The sequence below is a fragment of the Anomalospiza imberbis genome, chromosome 19, assembly GCF_031753505.1.
Source record: "Anomalospiza imberbis isolate Cuckoo-Finch-1a 21T00152 chromosome 19, ASM3175350v1, whole genome shotgun sequence".
In the NCBI taxonomy this organism is placed as follows: domain Eukaryota; kingdom Metazoa; phylum Chordata; class Aves; order Passeriformes; family Viduidae; genus Anomalospiza; species Anomalospiza imberbis.
The window spans coordinates 1,693,030-1,700,521 of NC_089699.1; the positions used below are offsets into that span (position 1 = coordinate 1,693,030).

At 44.9% G+C, this 7,492-nt stretch overlaps 1 long non-coding RNA gene across 1 annotated transcript; it reads right to left on the reverse strand.

Moving 5' to 3' along the window:
- Positions 1-4,683, reverse strand: LOC137485438 (uncharacterized). The gene is made up of 3 exons (XR_011005310.1): positions 3,999-4,683; positions 855-980; positions 1-125 (listed from the first exon to the last, which is right to left on the reverse strand). It is a non-coding gene; the product is annotated as an uncharacterized lncRNA (long non-coding RNA).
- Between the last annotated feature and the right edge of the window lie 2,809 nt (positions 4,684-7,492).

A 7,492-nucleotide genomic window follows, 5' to 3' on the forward strand; every position in this document is an offset into this window, starting at 1 on the left:
TTAGATTATGTGATTAAGTCTTTATTGGAGACATCTTCTAGCACAATTTTCCATTGCAGGATGTTTGGAAGAGCAACTGAACATGAATTTAGGGCTTCAAAGGTCCTTCCTTGTTATTCATTGTCCTGTTTAGGATGGAAATATTGGATGAAGAAACAGGTGGGAATCTCCTTCTTCCCTCCACAGGCAGCACCAGTCTTTCCAAAGGGAGTTCCAAGGACACTTCAAGGGGGTGAAAACAACTCCAGACAATACTCCCACTGAAATCAGGGCACTTTAATTAATCCACTTGTGCTTTAAGCAATTCAGAATGGGAACAGAGTTTCCTTTCTGTTCCCACAACCCCCACCAAAAGGAAATTTCTGGGTTTGTCTCTCTCTTAAACACTTTCTGTAAATGTAATAAATGAAAAAAAAAATCGAGAGGTCTGGAAGAAAACATAGATTAGGTTTTGACAGATATTGAGATGTAATAGATGCAGAAAAATGCAGCTTGATTGTGGTATCTCAAATGGTTTGGGTTGGTTTGGGGTTGGTATTGGGATCTTAAATGGGTTGGGTTGGGGTTGGTATTGGGATCTCAGGTGGGTTGGGTTGAGGTTGGTATTGGGATCTCAAATGGGTTGGGTTGAGGTTGGTATTGGGATCTCAAGTGGGTTGGGTTCAGGTTGGTAGTGGGATTTCAAATGGGTTGGGCTGAGGTTGGTATTGGGATTTCAAATGGGTTGGGTTGGAAGGGACCAAATTCCGGTTCCAAAGCTCTGCCATGGGCAGTGACACCTTCCAGGAGCTCCATCCCAGCTGATGGACTTTCTGACTTGGTTGGACTTTCTGATCCTGAAGGGCTTTTCCCACCAGGAGGACTCCAGCTGCAGATGTGAGGTGCTGTGAGGTGGAGGATGTGCTCGGGGTACATTCCTCATTCCCATTTGGCAAACCCTGGGACCGGCAGTGCCTTCAGTCAGGTATGGTGGGATTTCACTGCCAAAAGGAACGGGAGCTCTGATTGAAACCTGCAGATCCCTTAATGCAGAAATTGCCCATTAAACAAGATAAGAGCAGAGCAATCCCTGCTGGAATGAGAGCTGGATGTTTGTGTAAACACTCAGATCTGAGCTGGGAACATCTGTGGGTCCCGCTGCTGGCTGGGCTGTGGGATGGACACTCCACTTTCCCCTTTCAGCTGGCTGGGCTGTGGGATGGACACTCCACTTTCCCCTTTCAGCTGGCACTTTGAAGGGCTCTGCTAATTGCTTATCTCCTCCTCTTATCCGATCACCTCCCCCAGCCAGCTCTGCCTCTCCGGTGTGCGGTGTGCGTTGTTAAAAGGGTTTTCAACTGTGCAAAGCCCTGACAGAGACAGGTTCAAAAACTCAGAATAAACACCCCCGGGGGTTGTCTTTTCCCTGTTTCCTCAGCTGATTATCTGAGAACAATCAGACTGCACCGTGCTTTCTTTGGATCTGGCCGTGCCCTTACGGAGTTCCAGGAGAATGCAAAATGAGCATGCATCGTGTTGGAGCAGGCAGAGGCTGCTTGGGATGGCTGAGGAGCTGAGCTCTGGATTTCCCCTCCTTCCCAGGCAAGGGGGTCATAAATCCATCATCATTTAATACATTTGACCACATGGATCTCCCTGAAGAAGCCATGGAAACATGGAATGTTTGGGTGGCAAGGGACCTTAAAACCCATCCAGTGCCATGGGCACTATCCTGGGACACCTTCCACTATCCCAGGTTGCTCCAAGCTGGTCTTGGACATTTTGACACTCTGGACAGCCCAGTTCCATTTTGTTCCCTGTGTGAAAAGAGAAAATTCTTGGATCTCAAATTAGTTCCTGCATTGGGAATAATCCAACCTAAGAGTGTCCAGTAATTCCAGGTTTAAGACAAATTCCAGAGCAGCTGCAGGATGGAATTTTACTTTGTCCTTTTACCCATTCCCCATTTCATCTCTGACCAGAAGAGAGCAGCCATCCCTCCAGACTGGGGATTTAAAGGAATAAGCTTGGATTGTATTTGGAGCAGACAAACAGAGCTGGAGCACCGAGGGAGAAATGAATTTAAATGCTTTTTGTGTTTATTTGACTTAAGCAGGTCCATTTTCCCTGCACCAACCCACGGGTGCTTCCTGGAGAAGTCAGACTTCCCCAGCCATTCCTCTGACAGGCACTCGCTGCATCAGACAAAATAAATTAACAAAAATTTAATTAGTTTGTAGCATTCCTGTCAAAACTGACAACTCAAACATGGGGAAAAGATCATGTTTTTCCCCAGGGAGCATTTTTTATTTCTCTTTTTTGCTCTCTGTCTGAGGGGGAACACGAAGTTGCAGAGCTATTTTTGGGTTTTACATGGCCTACTGCTTCCTGTGCTGTGGGAGGGTTCAGGAGTGAGGCCATAAAGGAATTGAATTTCCGTCTCTCCCTTTAGGACTGTGGATACGGACCCTCTGCTTATTTACATTCTCCCTGACAGGTTTTTCCCTGACCGAGCTGTTTTCCTGTAATCCCCACGGGATCCTTGACATGCATTTCCATCACAGAAGGTCCTTTCAAAGGATTGTGTCTTGGTCCCGGCCTAACTCCATGGATATAAATACATGGATGGGTATCTTAGGAGGTTTTCAGAGAAGCATGGAATAATTCACATGAATTTCCTAGAGCCCTGAAGAATTCCCCTCGAAAAAAAAAATCCCGAAATATTGCTCAGAACCAGAATTCATTACCAACATATTCACATCTCCCACTTTCAAACCCATTTCCCACCTACTCGTCAGTTCTTAATTGTGGTGACAATTGTTAATTGTGGTGACAATTGTTGGATGTCAGAAGCAGTGAAATATCAGAGAAATAGAATCATAATATAAATATAATATATAGAAATATAATATATTTTAATATATAATATATGTATTATTGTGGTGACAATTGTTGGATGTCAGAAGCAGTGAAATATCAGAGATATATAATCATAATATAATAACAATATAAATGTAATAATAATATAACTATAATCTATAGAAATATAATATATATAATATATAATATATATTATGCACATATATAATAGATATTATACAGAAAAATAAAATAATATCGGTAATATAATGTCCCAAATCCAGTCCTGGGAGATGTCTTGCAGGGAGGATGTAATTCCAGAGGAGCTCCCACATCCTGGTCTGGCACAGAGCAGGGGAAGGTGTTGTGGTTGGAGTAGCTGCATGCTGGAATCAGCTCAGTAATGATTTTGGGCCTTGAAAGCAGCTACTAATTACTTTAATTAAACAATTATCCAGGAGATCAAATATATAGCAAATAATAAATCTTGCAGGTTGGGAGTATCATGCATTTCACACAGATAAGCATCAGTGAAATATAATAGAGTTGAATGTTATTGTTAATTTTGACTTGGGGCTTACAAATCACAGCTCCCCTGAGCTCTGCAAGATCCAGGTAAAGCAAGAAATCCAAGTAAAACCTCTTTAATTCTTGTTTTCCAAATAAAACCTTGCCTTTGGTTTTCATCTCCCCTGATTGTGGTGGGGGAAGGTCTGTCTGGGATGTCAGTGACTCCCCCTGGCTCTGCTGGACCCCTCAGCAGGGAAAAAAGAGAGTTTAATTCACTATTTGAAGAATTTCTGTGGTGTTGGGGGCTCTCCTCACTCACATGTGGCCAGTGGGAATCAGGAGAAGATTCTACACTGGGTGTGGAATGAGGGAGGGAAACAAAACACGGGGATGCTCCCCTCAAGAGCAAACTTCAGGGGCTTCACGCAATGACTGACCCCAAAAGGGAGGCCCCAAATCTCTGGTCCTGCCTTAAGTGCCCAATGCCATTTTTTTGGCCACTCTGGCAGCACCACCCCCCCCCCCCTTCCCAGCCCTGCCCAGGTGTGGAGCTTGCAAGGTCACAGAACAGAACTACTGCATTAAAACTTAATTAATTCCATGCATCTTATTAAATAAATAATAATCCCTGGGCCCCGAGTGTTTCTTACAGCCCAGGACTGGATTAATTCCTGGATCTGAGCCAGCAGCTTCCCAGTCTGCCCAGTTCAGGCACAAAGGAGAACATTTCCAAGTCAGTAACCAGGGGGTGATTTGTGACACGTCAGGAATATCCAGGGAAAAACGATGGTGCCGGAAACCCTGGAGAAGGGAAATCCATCTTCTGCTTGGGAAGGGGTGAGTAACTCTTGGAAACCCAACACATTTTACCTTCCCCCCTTGGTTCCAAAGCCTATTCCAAGGTGGAAGATCAGTAGTTTGCAACTGAAAGAATTCCATATAAAATAATAAAAGGAACAGATTTCCAGGAGCAGAAATGGTACCAAAATGGAGCCACTGCCTGTCCTCCACTGAGGGAACATTTATTCAGCAATTAGGCTGTAATGGCAAAACTTTCAAGGCAGCACTGGGCAGAAAGTCAAAATCTACATTTTAAGGCGATATTTTAGGTCCCCTACAATGCACAGGAGCCTGAATGATTTTTCTTTCCCTGTAACACAAGAATTTGTCTGCCTACAGAGGAGATAAATGCAGACATCCCATAAAATTCATTTAATTCAGCTTCTCTGAATCTCCCACCTGAATCCCAGAGATGGATGGTACAACATCACTATGGGGTGTTCACTCTAAAAGTTAAAAGTTTTTGAGATCAATTACATTCCTTAAATTAAAGACTTGAGGGGAAACAAACAAATAAGTATTTTGCATGAAACCAAAAAAGCAGCAATCAGGAGCACAGTGATTAGTTTGCAAGTTTAAACCAGTGTTTGAAGGATTCTCCTATTGTGGAGTCAGTGATTTTGCACAGAATCCCAGAATGGTTTGGGATGGAGGGGGGACCTCAAAGCTCCTCCCCTCCTTTGCCATGGTGCAGGGACAGCTTCCACCAGCCCAGGCTGCTCCAAGGTGGCCTTGGACACTTCCAGGGATGGCAATGTGCAGTTTAGGAGGATGTTCAATGGTTCAGTGCTGCTGATTCCATGGAATATTTTACCTGGCAGAGCATCCAAACCCCTGCGTGTGCAGCTGTGCTGTGCTCAGGTCACCTCCCTCAGGGGCTGTCCTGTGCCAGGAGATCCCTGTGCACAGAAGGGTCGGACTCTCATCAGCTTTGCCCTAAACTTAATTTCTTGCCAATTTAATGCAACTACAGCAAGAACAAGTCCCAGCTCAGCTGCTCTGGGGCTGCTCCCTGCACTGAGGGCAGGACTTGGCCCAGGACAGAGGACTTACTCCTGGGAGATGAGCTGTGCAAAGAAATAGGAGTGTGAAGAGCTGAGAAATCTCTTTGTAACTCCTCAGCTTCCTTTTAACCAGGAATATTGACACAACCAGATCTGCAGAGTGCTGAAATCTGGGAGTTTGAAGTGCTGGAAAGAACTGGGGTTTTAATAAAAAATAAAATAATCTTTGGAGAGAGTGTAAAAACCCCAGGATCCAGAGAGTAGATGGCAAACTGAGCTCCAGAGCAGGGAGATGGCTGCAGGTCCCATCCCCTCCCCAGTCCTTGTTTATCCCTGCTCTGCAGCAAATGCAGGACTGGAGAGGGAAGGAGGGGGGTGCACTGCCATGAAAGCTTCCCCCATCCTTTTTTCTCCTCTCTCTAATGCTGCCCCTGATATATTAAGCTGCATTCCAGCCAGCTTCAAGGACATGTTTCTGAATCCCATTCAAGATGCTGACAGCCCCCGAAGGTGTGAGAGGAAACATGCCCTCAGATGGACTGCATTTATTCGTCTGCTTAGACCTTTAATCTGACATGTTTAGCAAAGCCTCTGCAGCCGCTGCTGAGAACGTTCCAGGAGAAGAAAGGAGGAGAAGCAGGATTCAGGTGTTGCCTCTGGAGGTTGTTGTGGTGTTGGTGGGGCAGGCTCCAAAGCTGACAAGAAAAAAGCAGTGCCAGCCAAGGAATGGGGCTCTCTGGTGCTGCTGGGCTGGGCAGGCTGCCCTGACATTAAAACTGGTTTTACTGGATTTTTACGGGTCTTTGCTGGACTGTTTTGCCACATGGAACCCTGAGAATGCCCTTCATAGCCTTTTTTGCAAATGGTACCACGTCTACTCTTGAATCCTTTCCACTCTTGAAGGCCACAGAGCCCAGTTTCCCTTCTTGACCCAAAACAGGACTGCAGTGGAATTACTTTGTGCAGATCCTGAGCTTAGACTTGAGCCATGTAAGACTGGTGACAGATAAGAGTTCCTGTCCTTGCTCTGCACAGAAATTGCTGCAATCCTGCCCACTTTGAGGAGAAATCTGCTGATTTCCACCAGCAGAAGGGCAGCTTTCCAGTCCTGGTTTTAATCCATCAGAGATCTCCTGCAAACAGCTGCCTTTTATTTATTTTCCTTTTTTTTTTTTTTCCCTCCCTCTTTTTTCTTTCTCTATTTGGGACTAACTCAGTGTCTTTCTCTCTTTTTTTTTTTTTTTTTTTTTCTTTCCTGTGGAGAGAATCTCTATTTGCTGTGTCCTGGTGAAGTCCCAGTTATTCCTATTTCATTTACATCAACATCACTCAAGACTTAGTCACCAGCCTTAAATGATGTTGACTTAACATGGGCTTAAACAGAATAAAAAATGACTCATCACTGTGTGAGGGATTTCTGAGGCTGAGCAAAGGGGAGAAAGTGGAACAGCTTAATCCTTAACTTCTTCAAATCCTTCTTTTCTCTCTCCTGCTAAAATGAGAGGCAGGAATTCCCTGTAATGCTGAAACTCTGACGATGGGAAAAAGGGGTCACTTTGCAAAATACAAAATAAAAAGAAACTTTAATCAGTGTGATAAGATTCTCCTTAAAAACGTTCAGTTCTGCCCTGAGGGCCCTGCTGCAGCACATTCATCATCACAGGGACCTTGAGCTGCTGTAAATTGTAAAATTGTATTTGTAATTGTGGTTACAAATTCCACGTGGTGCAATGCTGATGGCACAGCAGTGGGGACACAAAATAGTACGGAGGGGGCTCAGGTCTGCTGCATTTTGGAGCAGATATTAAAAGGGAAAAAATATCCCTAATTCCTGCAAAATCCTGTGCCTAAATAATCTTAAAGCCTGGCCCAAGAAGCTGAAGGCCCAGCAATGGGGACACAGAACTCGGGGACAGTTTGGAGGGGCCCAGGCCTTCACTCAGGTCTGCTCTGTTTTGGAATAGGTTTTAAAAACAAAAAAATCCCTAACTCCTGCAAAATCATGTGCCTAAATAATTTTAAAGCCAGGCCCCAAGGAGCTGAAAGCCCAGTAATGGGGACACAGAGCTTGGGGCAGTTTTGGGGGGGGCTCAGGCCTTCACTCAGGTCTGCTGCATTTTGGAGCAGATCTTAAAAGGGAAAAACAATTCCTAACTCCTGCAAAATCCTGTGCCTAAATAATTTTAAAACCTGGCCCAAGGAGATGATGGCCCAGCAATGGCACACAGGACTTGGGGCAGTTTGGAGGGGGCAGTTCGGGGGGGGCTCAGGCCTTCCCTCAAGTCTGCTGTATTGTAGAT